We start from the raw sequence: 16,383 nt of genomic DNA on the forward strand, positions 1-16,383 counted from the left end.
GGTTTTGGGAGATAAAACTGAACACCACAGTTCTGTAATCTTTGGTTCAGTTCACAACGCATGTGTCGTCAACCGTGGACTCCCCCCGCCCACCGCCCCCTTAGCTCTCGTAGGGTGAACTTCAAACGAGATGCCAATCATGTCATGAAGAGGAACATTAATCATAATGTGAAGCCAGTACTCCTCTTCTTTTTCTTCTCATATCTCGCAGCAAGAAAATACATGCACTGGGCTTATCGTACAGCACACGTACACTTACACTGAGCAGACGGTTACAAGAGCTTTATTAACAATGTCGACTGAATAAGCTTTTTAAATAACAACAAAACACACGGTGTCATTAGTCAGACAAAAAATAATTTAAGTTATACTGAAATAAAGTAGATCTAATCTCTGGGCTTTTCTAAGCGGGAACTTGTTTTTCTTATATCGACGAGACCGAGCATCGATCTCGAAAAGGTCAAAGCAGTCAGTTATCATTTTTTGCGGTTGACGTGTTTTTCTTTGCTGTTTGTATTAAATGTTTTTTTTCTTGTTCGTTTTTTTTTCTTTTGGGTTAAATCTGTGTATGTTTAATAAAAAAAGGGAGGAAAAACTTTAGTTCTGAGTTGGTTCAACTGTCTTTCAACCCAAACCGTGATACAAATCAAACCATGGCCCGAAAACTGAGGTATAAACCAAGCAGTGCGTATGGTGAACTATCAACACATTTAGTTACCAGTAACAGCGGCCATCAAGTTACCAGTAACATGAACACACAGAATACACATCTACACATGAACACACAGAAAGCTGAAAGAAATAAGTGGATTCCAAAAAGACAACTGAATGGAAGAGATTATGATTATCTATATCTCCATCTAAATTAGACCAACACACAAACACAGACACACAAAAACTATGTGTGTACATATAAATAAATCTATCTATCTATATCACATATCTGTGTGTGTGTGTGTGTGTGTGTGTGTGTGTGTGTGTGTGTGTGAGTATGTGTGTGGGTGTGTGTGTATAAATAAAGTATAGTGTTTATCTGCAGCAGAAAAATCTCTGTTGCCTTCACTGTGAGAGTGAAATACCCAATGGAGAAGACCAAAGCAGCAAACAAGATGAGAACTCTCCATCCAAATGCCTCTGGAGAACTATATCTGTCCAACTAGATCAGTGTATGTTACTGATCAATAAATGAATTGGGAAAACAAGGACAAATCTATAGAGAGACTTGCCCCAAGCACAATGTAGATCAGTGCTCACGCAGCTGTAAAAAGGGGGATGGAAGCCCTCAGTCTCGTACATCTCTTTGCCTTCTTTGATAAATATGCTGTTCGAATAATCTTCTTTAATAAAACATAACATTTACATATCGCAAAGGAGTGAAGTGAGTCTAATTTTAAAGGAGTGAAGTGAGTCTAATTTTCTAATTTTAAGCTCTTAACAAATACTGAGGCCACTGGAACATCTGATACTAGCCACCCATCATATAGTACCAATGCCCAGTAAACACTAGGATACAGCATAGTTCTGGGAACACCACCAACCAATGCTACAACTTACAACCTTAAAACCGACGCTACTTAGGTAACAGATACAAAAATAGATGCTGATACTGAAATTCACCGCTCATAGAAGTGATTAATTATAACTTTGAGTCTACTTTCCAGAGATGGTAGGAGCTAGCAATTAGCTTGTAGAGAACCCTCTACACTATTCTGTTTGAAATTAGAGTTAAAACCACAGTGGTGACTTTTCAAGTTCAAATTCAAAAAAAAAAAGAAAGAGAGAGAGAGAGACTCTTGGCGAGCAAAACTAAACCGCTGTAGCTTTAAATTTGTCATTTCTGTAATGTCACTTTCACTTGATTCAGTGCTCTGCAAATTCCCCATTCCAAAATTAGTGTTTCTACAGGACAGTTTCACACCAGGCTTGGCTAATTAAACTTGAGAATGAAGTGACCAGCAGTATTTGAAGGGCAGCGGTCTACGCTTTTTGGTGTAAAAGAGATTAATTAAAACCGTTAACTGGAAGTGGTCTGAATTGCGGGGATCTAAGCGGACACTACTGTTCCTCATTCGCGGGAGACTCTGGAAAAGGCCAGTAACGTCTGTCTTCTCCTGGAGTTACAGATTGTGTTCAGCTTTCCATTGCGATGAATTAGTACTGCATGTCTGATCTCTTCACCACATTTTTTCTTTCCATCTGTTCATTTTCTGCCTCTCTAAGGTGTCATAATCTGACAGTCTCTCACGACATTACGCTATGAAATATGCTTTAATAAAAAAAAAAAAATCCTAAACATGGCTAATCATGTTTCGTGTGTCATTTATCTGCTCAAGGAATGTTTATCTTTCAAAATCCCTATTAAAAGCCTTCCCATTCGCACCATTCATGGCCTTTCCTCCTGTCCTCAGATCCCTTTATCTTCGGAACGAGCCCCAGCTCACTTAATATCCAAGACTAATATCTTACCCTGTGCCTTACAGAGCAGTGGGCACAGCTGGTACAACAGGTCTAGATGGCATGGCATCAGATCCCACCAGACCTGCTGTTTCAGGGCCTCGGGGCTTCCAACACAGAACCCGGAACATTCCTTCTGCCCTCCATTTAACCCCCTGATGACAGTGTGACCTCATTCTATGCGCCATATTGCGTGGCCTTTGGCTTACATTAAGACTCAATGCTTTGACTCAACGCTACAGCCTCAATTAAGCCTCACACTGGCAACGGCGCATCTGCAGCTGTTCACAGACATCTGTACACATTCTCAGCGCTTTAAACTGACATTTGTATCGAAACGAGTCTTATCGTGCGCTCGGCTAAAGCCGGATTCATTTATTCAGCAGCAAATCACGAAGGCTATTTTACAAGCTCGAACACACCTTCATTTGCTGTTCACAACAATGCGTATTTGTATTTTGTTTAGTATGTAATTTGAGCATTTGGATAAACCCTATTAAAATCCCTGTATGGACAAAAAAAAAGGGAGAAGCTTGATGTTTCAAGCTGCAACGCATCTGCTTTGTGTAGGTGTCACTCAGACGGAAATGAAACATCCTCTTTTTCGATCACCTAAACAAAAGAACTCAATGAAGGCATACTGGTATCTTTCAGCAATTTTCAAAAACATGTTGTGTATGCAACAGCCTACTCTCTATCCACCGAGATGCGATGGGTCTCACCACATTCAGCACAAGGACGCAGGCCGGTGCAAGTCTCTGCATGTTTGTTTTTTTACTGCGCACAGAATAACCTGCACCTCAAACTGTGAACACACGGGAAGGAATGACAATACACCCACCACTAAAACGCCGCAAACAATCTAGTAAGTTCTGAATAACTGCTGTGGTTTTTTTTCTTATGAGTTTAGAATATTTATCATATTTTTATGAGCATGTAACATTTTCATTAAATTTCAGTATAGTAAATTTGACCAAAGAAGCAGCCAAAGCAAAGGCCAAACCTTCCTCTCCTCTCTTTCCCTATATCTCATTGTAGACTTCCCTGGCTTGAACATTTATGTCTCTATGTGTTACCGAGCAAAGTCTTTGCTGTCTTAAACGGAAATAAATAAATAAATAAATAAACACTGCTAACTAAATCTTCAGGACGCGGTCGAATGAACACGCACGCGCACACGTCCCCGTGACTCTGGTTTTAAATTCTGTATTTTGTCCCTGGAGGCCACGCTATTAATAATTCACCGACGATAAATCGGATTCAAGCAGAAATAATATGGACACAAACAGAATTCTTCGAGGCAACCTTCGGAAGTCAAGACAGCCGCTTCTGCGAAGAAGACACTTTCGGGGCCCAGATTTACAAAAGCCTCAAGCACATGTCAGATATCGCGTGTGCAAAGCAGGGAAACGACCGCTGACCAAGCGGCTGAAAAACAAACAGTTCAAACCAAGCACAAGCCACTGTATGTTACTGCTAGTGCCTCTACTGTCAGTGTTAGTGTCTCCTACAAGAGATGCCTCTCTCTCTCTCTCTCTCTCTCTCCACTTTAGTAGGTTTATAAACAGCATCTTATTAAAAATCAAGTAAGAACTGAACATCTAATGTAATCTGCCTTGTTTGTTTTGTTTTTTTCATAATGCAGCGAATAATCATTAAAAAAAAACAGACAGATTAAATGATTAAACTGATCTTGATTTTTCTATGTCATCAGTGACATTCTACAAACAATGCGCAGGGATAGCAGTCGATACCCAATTACTCACTGAGGCCTCTTCTTTGACAGCTAAAATCTGACCCGTTCTGCAAACTGCTGATCCTGTTTTTTGTTGTTGTTGTTGTTTTTTTCAAACACAAATAAACCCAAGAGGTTTACGGAGGTTGTTCCGATTGGTAATCGACAGCCCTCGTCATGTATGCCTTGGTGCACAGTAAACCGGCTGTTACACTCTCAGCACCTAGTACCCAGACTGTCATTTTAGAAAAGAAAGCTGAAGTGCTTTTAAATAGCAATGAATCACTGGAGATCAAAAGCACTGGGCTTAAATAAACTAATATGTCTCGGCGGTTTCAAGTACAATACAAATTTTTATTCTTTTTTTTTTTTTTTTTTTTACTGAACATTATCGCCAAATGAGAGAGCAGTCTGTGTAGCTGTATGGCACGAACAGAAGGAACACTCTGAATTCTCGTTTCAGCCCTTCGGTTTACACAAGCAGAGTAAACAGAAAGACAAGGGGAGGCTAATTTTTCTTCCTGTATCGGTGAAAATTTGCCATTGTTCTAATTTCCTGGGAAAGGTTTAGCGGTAGCTGAAATGTGAACATTTAGAGTGAAAGCCATTTAGCATCTGTCCATGAGAGACAGCGCCATTGTTGCGTAAACACAATGGGACAAAAGACTCCTAATTGCACCTTTTTGAAAACAAAAGCAAAAGCAAAGAAAAATTCTCCCACTGGCCATCTTCTGTAGCTCCATACACGTGTACACCTTGTTATTGATTTAGTATAATGATGCGGTAGTAATAATGAAGATATCATTACTGTATCATAACTGTTGTACTGTGGTGTCATAAAAATGGGTTTTATGTTTTTATTACAACATGTAAAACATGTATCACCTACTGTCTTTCCGCATACCCGTTGAGATTTTTGTTTGTAAACCAATAACCACCTTTTAAGGTCTGATGTAAAAGGTGTTTTACAACTGCATTAGATGTATTACAAGTAAACGTGCATGTGCTTATTCATGCACACTAAAAACAGGCATCTGAACACTTTTCCTAATTCATTCAGCCACATTAAAAGTGTAATGCTCTAATATTGTGGCAAGAAGCTGAATAGATGGGATATGGAAATCAAATAAGAAAGCATCCACACCGGTTAAATAAAATATGACTGTACGAGAGGTTACGACGCACCTACTCTCTGACCAGCTCTCTATCTCTTTATTTCTCTCTCTCTCTCTCTCTCTCTCTCTCACACACACACACACACACACACACACACACAGACACCACACACGGAGTCATACAAACAGGAGGAATGACAGACTGAGATAAATGATTCAGTGTGGTAGATCAGTACAGCGCAGGCACACTCTCTCTCTCTCTCTCTCTCTCTCTCTCTCTGATGAGTGGGGTGTCTTTCCAGACCGTTCTGCTGCCTCTTTATCACCGGGTCGAGTCGTGAATAATTAAAGAGCTCCGACAGCATCGCAGCAGCCAGAACACACACAGTGCAAGACCCCTGCAAGAGTCCAGTACAGATGCAGCAAGGACCTCTCGCCGCGGTCAAACTCGCTTCATTCAGTAATGCCACTCCTCCCGCCTACGCAAGCACAGCAGAGTCCGTAATAAACGTAGGTTCTGGTTTGTGTAATGCAGTGCCTATCAACTCTATTCATCTCTAATTATTTATTTAAAAAGAAAATGGTTTCGGTGGATGAATGCTAAATAAACAGCACAAAAGTTTAAAGTTCAAAACAGTCTACCGTTACAGGTTCTACCACAAACAAAATACATTGTACCTCTCAAAGGCATTAATGGAAATGAATGGATCTGGAAAGCAAATAATTGACTCATAGCTAGACTAAGCTCTGTTATTCTTCGCGTGACGTACCTGCCCGTTTTGATTTGTTTGACTTGACGTCGGACTTGAAAAATTACGAGTAAAACGAAGTTTGTAGCACTTTTGACAGCTGAATTTTTTTCAAAGCTGAATTTTGTTCAAAGTTGACACTGGCGGTAAAATGTTCATGCAGAGAAATATTAAAGACGACCCTTTAATTTAAACTAGAAAGCTTCAACTTATTTCACGTCAAAAAAATCCTCTGCAGAGAGAGAGAGAGAGAGAGAGAGAGAGAGAGAGAGAGGAAAGAGTGAGAGCCTGGAGGAAGTTCTGCAGACTTTTTTTTGCAACTTTTCTTCCTTAAAATGGAGCAAAAACCAGTGTGGCACTTTTTTTATCCACAAGCTTGTTAGCGCTGTCCTAAATGAAAGAAGAGAGCTTGCTGGATAGTGGACAAAATAATCAACAACACAATCATTTTCTTTCTCTCTTTATCTACATTTTGTGGCACAGATTGTGCGCGCGTGTGTGTGTGTGTGTGTGTGTAGAATAATGGATATACACTGATCTACTTTATAGTTTATCAAAGAGCATGATTAATCACTGAAAGCCTAGTTTATTTCTCAAATTCTGTGTGAAATCTGCAAGAAAACAACTCCAGAAATGTCTGGATACCAAAAACTGTAATATGCTTCCCTACTATTTGTGAAGAATACTGCTGTGAATCTCTGAATCTCTGAGAACTTCTGAGAATCCCTTGGTAAGATGTGAGTGACGCTAAAAGGAAATGTTTTTTCAGTTTCAAATGAAACCTCAGGCTGGCAGTTGAACAGAGAACTGAACAAAAGCTTAGTAAAGGTCTTAGAGTAGACCGGAAGGAGTGACTCTCCACTTCATCATGCAGCACTAGTGTATCTCTTTACATCCTTGATCTATCTATCTATCTATCTATCTATCTATCTATCTGTCTATCTATCTATCTATCTATCTATCTATCTATCTATCTATCTATCTGTCTGTCTGTCTGTCTGTCTGTCTGTCTATCTATCTATCTATCTATCTATCTATCTATCTATCTGTGCTATTTGTGTGTATATATATATATATATCTTTCCATTTTTCTGTCTGTGTCTGTCTCGGTATTTACTGAAAACATATGAGAGCTTATCGAAGCAAATAAGTGTACAAAGCCAATGCGGGAAAGTAACTCAGCCAACATCTGGTGGAGGTCAGAGGCTACATGCTGAGGCCATTAGACCATTCAAGGTGGATGCATATCAACCGTACTGACAAGTACGGACGGAGAGGGGGGAGAGAGAGAAAGAAAGAGAGAGAGAGAGAGAGAGAGAGAGAGAGAGAGGACACAGAATGGTAAACACAAGCTGCGACAGGCGCTTTTCAACTGAGAGACTGGCAGCATCATAATGAGGCCAGTGTAAGTACGCCCATTCACCAAAGCCTGAGAGACAGACTTACTATGTTTACATTCAACATAGAGAGTTCCCCGCGGCGAACTGCTCAAACTGCCAGCGTTAGTCTAACATGGACGTGAATGCAGCCTTTCATCTAACGCGGCCCACGAAAAGGCCTGAGGTGTTCAAGTCCAGTCCGCCGTACCTGCTCCTTTAAAGTTTCTGCGACGGTCATATTCACAAATCCAATGTGTTTCAGCCTTTGTGAAGAAATCAGTTCCGCTGGATGCAGCGTATACCGTATCTATATTTTCTAAATGAAGCAAGGTCACAGATTCATGGTATGTCAGGATAGTAATTCAGAACTGCATAATGTTCAGATAAACAATGTCCCCCTTGGTAGGTAGGTGGCTGCTGAACGCAGAGTCACTGCCCTTTAACATAACTGCCTGGGAAGCGGAGGCTTTGTCCAGTCATTACTCACATACGCTGTGAGCCCCTAAAAGAACGTGGCCTATTGTTTAGCCATTTTCTGATCCCGCAGCTTTGGGTTTATGTGACAGTCCTTTGTTTAGCATTTTCAATTAAAGCTAAAAATAAAGGTGAACGTCAGTCTGTCTAAAATCGTAACAGCCCCGCAGCAAATCATAGCCTCAGCATGCATAACACACCAGGGGGCAGGACATTATCAAAAAAAAAAAAAAAAAAAGAAAGAAAAAATCAGCTACCTATCAGCAACCAGCTAATAAAGACAGGAGTTAAACCTGCTTGTAGGAGCGCTAATACATGAAAAAATAAAAACAAATTCAGATAACTTTTTAATTTGGTAAAATATAATTACTGCAAAAGGAAGCGGTACGTAACACATTCACCACACAACATTTTTTCCATGCGGTTTGACACAGACTGTACCATATGTTAGTCACAAAAGACAATGGTCCACATCTCCAACCGTACTCTCCTTACATAACCTCAAAAGTCCGTGAGGTAAACTGCAGGCAGCGACGATGTCAGTTACTCACATGACTATTTTTATCAAATGGTCTTTGGTCCTGTAGCTTAATTCGAGTGGATGCAGGAATAAAAATGCTAACCGAATTAAAAATAAGAGCAGAAGCCCTTCTTGGCCTCTCTCTTCCCCTTATCAGTAGTCCAGTGGAAATCAAAGGCCGCTTGCCACTGGATTTATTTGTACAAGACTAGACTGGTTCCTTTTCTATACATCAGTAACAGAGTGCACAAAAGGGCTTTGACATGGAATAACAGACGCCTTCTTTCATGCAAAACACTTGAATATCCTTTGCCTGATGAAAAGAGAAATATTAAAAAAGCAAGCTAAGTTGAAATTTTATACTTACTCGAATGAAAGCATGGCAACAGAATGGCACTATAACGTAATATCACTCCCTTGCTTGCTAAGAGAAGTTATTGATTGATTTTACCACTTGACAGAAAAGCAGGCAGCAATACAGTAGGTACACCACAATGAAACTGCGTCTGTAATTTCAAAGGATAAGAACACTCGATCTGTATAGAGTACAACCAAATCCAAATACAACAGACCTCTAACTTTTCTTTACTTGTTATAATATCACTGTCATATAACCACAAAGCCCCAGCTAATATTTTAACGAGCAGCACTAATCTATCTCAGGCTTAAGTGGATCCCATTGTCAACTGCACCGTTCAGTCCACCCACAAATCCTCAATTACGTTCAGACGCACAAAGAGAGAGACACCACACAAAGTCAGACAATTACAAGTCAATGAGATTGAGCTAAACATTACATGGGACCTTAACATGCTGTGGTTCAATGAATATTACTGCAAAATCATTTCTAATGCATATTACACAGCAAGCTGCGTCGAAAACCCATCCGGTGCGTCGAGGAGTGAAGGAGTGTTTCTTCACTAAAGTCACCGATTATACATGTCTGTTCTGCGTTGTGACAGCTTGTATACTGGCTAGAAAATGACTGCAGAGTGCCGGTATAGCAAAACAAGCCTTTTTTTTTTTATTATGTCACGTTCCCTTCGTGCAGTTCTCTCAGCGGAAAACTGATGAAAGGTTACATGAAGCTGACAAACCCAAATGAAAAGACTGATGTCATCTCACCGCTATAAATACATCAATGATTCTAGCAAAAAAAAAAAAAAAGACCACTGTGTTGTGTTTAACCCTCCCAATCTGCCTGCTGTCTGCCTTCAACATCCCATCCACTCCACTGCTTGGCTTCTTCAATGCACAGAAATTTTACATACACTCAGCATAAACTTATTTCGACGCAAAAGACCGACCCAGCCACGAGACACAACTTAGCTTGTGCACTCTGTCTAATGTACGGCTGTGTGTGGCATAAAAATAAATTATAAAGAAGAAAATGATGCATTATTTAGCAAAAAAGGAGCACATTTGGCTTTTTGGAATTTGAATGAGCTCGCAAACTGAGCGTTATGTAAAAGCAGAAAAATCTGAAGAGTAGCCTAAATTCAGCATGTGTTAAGATTAGGGATCAATTAAAAAGTTCCCGTTGAGTAAGCCACAGAGAAACATAACCTCAAGACCCTCCTGAGTCTTATGCCTGTCAGAGGGCCACACTGACAACCTCTCAATAGTCTTTTGTCCGCAACAGACAAAATCCTGCCTCTAAAAACGGAGCAGTGTATATGTAAAACTGCTTTATCAACACAGTTTTTATTAAATTACCAAATTGCTTCCCATGTGATAGCCTAAATGCATAGCCTGTATCAGTTATAAATTGGGTGAGAGAATGAGAACAAACAAAGCCATGCATTTTTTTATTTCTCTCTCGTTTATTCTGACATATTAGCCACCCTACCACACTGACTAGACCTAAAACCAATAAACAGCCACGTCTTGACTGTGTTTGTTATATAATAAACTTGCTTCAAGTTTCTGGGCTGCTCTTGGTTTAATGATGGTCAAAAGGGCAGCAGGGTGGAAAGAGCTAACTCAGGGGGTCACAGCCAAACACATTAGGTGTCTAAAGGAGGATTTTCAAAAGCCTTGTCCCAAATCTCTCTACCAAATTCAAAGTCTTACTCCTTAATCCCTGCCGCTTTGAAGCTGCAGCTCTTTTCGTCTCGAAAAAACGCCTCATTTGTAGAACTGAATCCACTAGCCTAAGGAAGGACAAGCGCAGAAAACTGATGCAGTGCTTATGCAAGCATTTTTTTTTTTTTTTTGGAATTTAGTGAGTTACACAGCAGCCTCCGTTTACAAACCACAACAATAAAAAAGTCTTTCATGATGAATGCCATCCTCTTTGGAAAATTAAACTTACTGTCATCACTACTGAGATTGAAATCACAGACAGATTCAAGTCCAAAGATTAATGTCCTAAAGTCACATCCCTTAGCAAAGCTGCACGTCTAAAAGAAAGCCGTGGAATCATTTTACCATTGCGATTATTTAACTGGTATTGTGAAAACACGCCAACGGGGCCTGTAACGGGAGTACAGGTGTGTAGGTGTATATCTGCTCTCTCACACTGCACAAGTGCTCCTGTAACCCAGTTAAACATGGGCCATATCCTACCATACTAACACATCAATAATATTAATGAGTCAAAGGCTTGCTAATGACACAGACTGTTTACCTTGTGTTCCATGTTAAAATAACTGACACTGAAAAAAGTCATTCCAACATCAAAACAAATGTTCACAGAGGGTCAAGACAAAAGTACCATGAAGCTCAAGAATTATTCCTTTTCAGTCTCTTTCCATTTAGCCGTTTCAAACTAAAGGAAAAAGAAACCTTAGAGGATTAGTGTTACGTAGATCTTAACAACATCTGTTATTTTAGGTACATTTAGTGAAACTGTGTGTAAGTACACACTAACACTAAATATTTTAATGAATTCGCCCATTTCTGGATGAATATTTCTGTTTAGAATATAAAAATAACCATTTTTTCACAAAACTCCATAATAAATGTTTAAAAAAAGAATTCTGAAATAGAAACTGCTCCAGACTATACGTTTTCAATAAGTCGTTAAGTACAGCAGTGCAGAGATAGTTTGCTCTGTTGACTAAATGAAGCCTAAGCTTTTGTAAAACGTTGAGCTAGCACAACTGTTAAAACTCTGACCTAGTGAGTATGAATCAACCCATGAATCATAATAGTATGATGAGATGACTAATGAAGTTTTGCTGACAAAACTGTGCTGACATCTGTCAAGAGTGGAGAAGGTATTGGAAATAGTACTGACTGTACTTTGTCGACAATACAGCAGCACAGGCGCAACACTGACTCATATAACTTTGTGTAAAGGACAACAGCATTTTACCAAAATCAACCCAACTCATTATCTCAAGACGGGGATCTGAAAAATATGAACCCTCAGTCTTACATTTAATCTCTCTCTCTCTCTTTATCTCTCTCTTTCTTTATTCCCCCCCTCTCTCCTAATACCAAGTTATATGGTGTAATATCTCTGCCCAGTGTAATGTTACATTTTGCAACCTATTAGCCTGATCATTGACCTCACTAAGGACCTAGTCAATCGCAAAAACTAGTCTGAGTGGTCCTCACAATGTATCATCTCCATTACATGATACCGAGTGAATAGAACAGCGTGGACAACACCAAAGTGATATATTTCATCCTTATAGGACCTCTGTTACATATCAAGAAGGAAATAAATGTTCTGATATATGGAATATGGCAGGAATATCTTCATAATGCTACACAGTACTTCAAATGTATATGGTTCAGCTCGAGGAAAATTAGTGTAAGAAAAAAATAAAAGTTGTGATGATGATGATGATGATAATAATAATAATAATAACAACAAAAATATTACTACTGCTACTACTACTAATAATAATAAAAAAGCTGAATGCATGACTAGAATAACAAAAACAGTTAACACAAAGCTGCGTTTTTTTGTGCTCCTAAGGAAAGAATACAGCAAATGTACAACGGACATGCAGCACCATGGACCAGAAACAGCACTATGAAGCGGGAAGGAAAGATCAGCTACAGCTGTCTGTAATGCATGGTCTGTCATGGTATTTGTTTTGTTCAAAACGCCTAACGTTAAATGGTGCAATACTCATCCTTTTATTTAAAAATCCACATTAAAATGACGTCAATTACAGCACACAGGAGCACGAATTATGACTTCACTCGCAAACAAACGCAGAATTTTAACACGCACAACCTGTCAAAGGCTCACGATGATGCAGCATGTGGCACTTGATTAATGGGATTGCAGAGCACAATTTTGCGCTCCTCCGTAGTTCTCAGGTTGAAACTAAAGAGCACTTGACCACCTGTACTTGCCGTGCGTATTAATAAGATAACAGAACCGAATATTGTACAGCATAGTCTATACCCTAACGTTTTGGGCCATTTAGTAACTTGAAGAAATCTCGTTACGGCCACAAGACAGCGTGACATGTGAGTGGACATTAGTGCATTTTGGGACACTGGACGTTTCAATACTGTGTGCAACAGTCCGGTTCTTCAGATTGTCAAGCATCTGTGGCAGTGTCAGAAATATAGAGAGCCTAGTGTAGTTGTGAACAAGTATGACAGGTTACTAACGCGTAGATCCACAGTGGACGATAACAATAAGAATTGAAATGACCCACCGTGAACGCCTTAGTGATCATCATGAGTCTGTTATTTAATGCAAGAAACTGGATAAACTAACTAGTGTCATAGCATTAATGAAAAAGAAGGACATGGAAAAATTAAGATCAATTTTCCTATCTGTTGATACATGTTATTGCTGACTTACCTCGCTGAGGCAGTGTGGGCGACGGTTTCCAATGGTTGGCCAAGCGTCGTCCTCCCACTATCAAATGATTACGTTCAGTTCACTCTTGTTCAGTCACTGATACGGATGGAAAGCAATAGCACATGTGAGACAATGAACGATATACAGTAATGTGGTGAGACTGCTAGCAGACTAATCCACCCCGAAAAAAACAATGGTACTAATTCCTGCTTTCTGGAAAGCAAAATAAGTCTTTAGCATGTACGGTTTTAGATACGGTGCAAAACCCGGACCATGGACCAGTTTGCGTTTGACGGATCTGATTGGTCAGAGGGAGGGCGGTCGCGGCAAATTGTGTTTCTTGATTGGTGAATTACCAGTTGACAGCCGAGCTACGCAGTTCCATTGGTCACCATTCCAATTCCCCGTTTTTATTTCTCATGGCGGAATTTACTTACCAACTAAGACGGCGTGACATAAATGTCTTCATGTTTTGTCCTCACAGTATGCTAAAGAAGATGTACAATCATTATTTCTCAGTTCCATCTGTTTAGTTTAGGCATATCTATAGAAAGACATGGCATGGCCCCTGACATCATTGTGTCCACTCTTAACATCCTTATTTACCACTTTTATAATGTCCTGATTCATTAATTTTTCTAATCATGTCATTGTACAGATGATAGTGGACCTGCTCATGTTAAATAGGGATGAATTAGATCAAAGTCCTGCTTTAACACTTACTATTATGACATCTGATTATCAGGATCTCTTTAAGTGGACAGTCTGATTCCTTCTCATTTAGAATACCACAGAAGTGCAACATTTTTAATTATACATTTCTCCATAGAACATTTATGAACTGCTGCACTACGCTGCATCTCTTCAAATAAAAAAAAAAAAAAAAAAAAAAGGAAAAAATAGGCCTATGGCCAGTGCTTCCAAGAACTCTCTAGCAGAATGAATGATGCTTCACAGATACCTTTGCTGATACATCCAATGTCCAGAGGCTGTTCCACACAAATATTTCCCTGTTTCCATGGTTCTGTTTCATTACTGTTTATGATGCTACTAAGCCTTTCCACACTCTTTGAGCACTCAAGCACACACTGGCAGAATAGACCCATGCACATCGTTTATCAACAAATGGTGGTTCCAAAAAGTAGAGACTTCGGGATATTACTGATTACTATTAATTTTTTGCATGACTGTGTCAGATTGTTTTCACAGACTTCACAGAAGACAATAAAAAAGATCAAAGAGGAACAGAAAACCACAGATTAATTTTTATGAAACCAAAAGATCATTCATCAAGATTCAACTCAACCAATCAATTGTGTTCAGTTTAAACTAATGTTCCTCTAACAGTCAATAAATCTAAAATTAAAACTAAATTTCACTCATAACAATGACTGCTAACTGTTAAAAAATGGTTGAAAATACAGTGATGCTTCTATTTTCAGTTATAGTACATCCTGCATTATAACTGACTAATATCAAAGAATTTTCCCATTCGCTACAGTGCTGTGATCATTTTACAGGTATTATAGTTCTATTCCTTATTCACATGTACTGGATGTGCCCAAAGATGAATCTGGCATGTCAGGCAGCTTTGTTAAAACACTGAATACTGCATTGCACTGCAGAACTGCACAGTGTTTTATTTATTCTTCCGTTATATTGATTATAAGACAAGGGGAGCACATCATCTTGGACGAGAAGTGTGCAGTGTTGCTGATAGAAGGCACTGCCAGGGGTAAAGTCCCCCCCGACACACACACGCCCACACACACCCACACGCGCACATGCACACACACACACGCGCGCGCATACACACACACACACACACACACACACACGCACACACATACACGCACACACACACACACACATGCACACACACACACACACACACGCACACGCACACGCACACACAGCTTTTATAGTACATCCACTGTACAGACCAAGAACAAAAGCTTTTTATTCCGTTTATATGGTCAGACTCATATCATTAATCTTCGACATAACTTTGCAGGTTGTTTGGGAAAAGATCCGTTGTTTTTTTTCTTTTTCTTTTTGAATGAGTGACAAATGTTGACATGGTCAGCACTGACAATATGGTTATAGGAGTCTGAATCTGGCTCCAAATCTTACTGTATTGTGTTGAGGGTGTGTTGACATGTTCCAGCACAGGTTGTACTATACATGAGCATAGAATCATTACAAATTCACTCTCTGGCACTCCTAGGTGTGCCATTGCATTCTTTTGAGTAAACGTTTTGTAAATTTGTTTTCTTTTTTTGGCTCAACACAGACCAATCTAGCCCAAGAGCCAAATTACAACAAATTGCACCATATTAAACATACAGAGCAAAATGTTTCTAATAATCCTGAACTGATTTAGGTGCCCCTTGATAGGCTAAATTGGCCCATTCAGTTCAACAAATCACATCACAACAAATCACTGTCTTCAGGTTTAACAGTGTTACGGGAAAGCGTGCGATAAATTTTGAGTGTGAATGTAAATAGATGATGAGACTGCAACATGATTCTTAAAGTATATAAATTCATGCATTTTGAAAGGATAGAACATACTGCAGGAACATTTCACTTGTCCTCGCTCTACACGCTAAGACGCTGACTCACCTGTCTCGCGGGGGACTTAGACACTTTCCACAAGCATTGACAGACAGGCATTCAGGCGCTCAGACGCCAAACATTCATCGGTGCCGTTTGCGTGTCTGGGAGTTTCGCAGTATGTTGACTGTGCATGCTGACTCACTAACTTGTTCCCCTGCTGCTATTCTGGCTTAGCACGCGATTAATTGAAAGGCGAAATAAAAGAATTCAATTAAAATAAGCATATACTCTGCTTCTTGTCGCGGTGATGTAGATTAATTATATGTTAGTATGCGTATAATTACTGTGCTTACTTAGAACTTGATGCTCTAAAAGACTTAACGAGTTTTCTTGCCGAGAGGTGTAGAGTGATATAAGGAAAAAAGCAATAAACGAACAAATAGACTAGGCCAAATACGTGGAGAAGGGGGTCACCAACTGTTAGGCTACACACTAACCTACTCTGATCGTTATGATAGCACTGCTTAATTCACTCCGTAAACTCGTTGGTGCGGGTGAGTTGTTAAGAGTTTACATATACAGCCCATTGAATTTTTTGTGAATGACGTCGAGTAAAATCTT

The 16,383-nt window shown here is 39.6% G+C and overlaps 1 protein-coding gene across 1 annotated transcript in view; it reads right to left on the minus strand.

Moving 5' to 3' along the window:
• The window catches only part of adarb1a (adenosine deaminase RNA specific B1a), a 48,142-nt gene extending 34,896 nt beyond the window's left edge, over positions 1-13,246 (minus strand). The window contains exon 1 of the mRNA XM_030771274.1: positions 13,204-13,246. The gene's annotated coding sequence lies outside the window, so the exon portion shown is untranslated. The remainder of the gene's footprint in view (positions 1-13,203) is intronic.
• Positions 13,247-16,383: the final 3,137 nt, after the last annotated feature.

The sequence above is a fragment of the Chanos chanos genome, chromosome 4, assembly GCF_902362185.1.
Source record: "Chanos chanos chromosome 4, fChaCha1.1, whole genome shotgun sequence".
Taxonomy (NCBI): Eukaryota; Metazoa; Chordata; class Actinopteri; order Gonorynchiformes; family Chanidae; genus Chanos; species Chanos chanos.